At 30.5% G+C, this 361-nt stretch overlaps 1 protein-coding gene across 1 annotated transcript in view; it reads left to right on the top strand.

The window, feature by feature from the left end:
- Positions 1-361, top strand: part of LOC119582099 — a 6,037-nt gene that overhangs the window by 3,873 nt on the left and 1,803 nt on the right. The window lies entirely within an intron of this gene.

Raw genomic sequence — 361 nt, 5'->3', positions numbered from 1 at the left:
ACCATTCTTTGCATTGCTTACATTCTTTAAGTACAACATATTTCAGATCTTAATATCTGCTATGTAAATTGCTTTACAGACTAAAATACTAACTGCAAACTGAAAAGAGGGAGAGAACTATAAATGTTATATATTAGATTTACCAGGTATCTTGTGTTCTGCAACATACTATGTAAGTTGTTGCAACTGTTTTCTTAATACCTTCTATGGCATTACAAACTAGGGTGAGGTCATTTAATAGGAGTTTGAGTTGTAAATACACAATTGCACATAAAAATTTTGTGAAAGTCCAATATTGATTTGGTGGAAAGAATGCATATTCTCTGCATAATACCGAGTAATGAGTATTAAGATTAATAGA

This window comes from Penaeus monodon, chromosome 15 (assembly GCF_015228065.2).
Source record: "Penaeus monodon isolate SGIC_2016 chromosome 15, NSTDA_Pmon_1, whole genome shotgun sequence".
In the NCBI taxonomy this organism is placed as follows: Eukaryota; Metazoa; Arthropoda; class Malacostraca; order Decapoda; family Penaeidae; genus Penaeus; species Penaeus monodon.
Note: the sequence above shows the minus strand (reverse complement) of the source record. Positions and strands in the feature narration are given on the sequence as shown.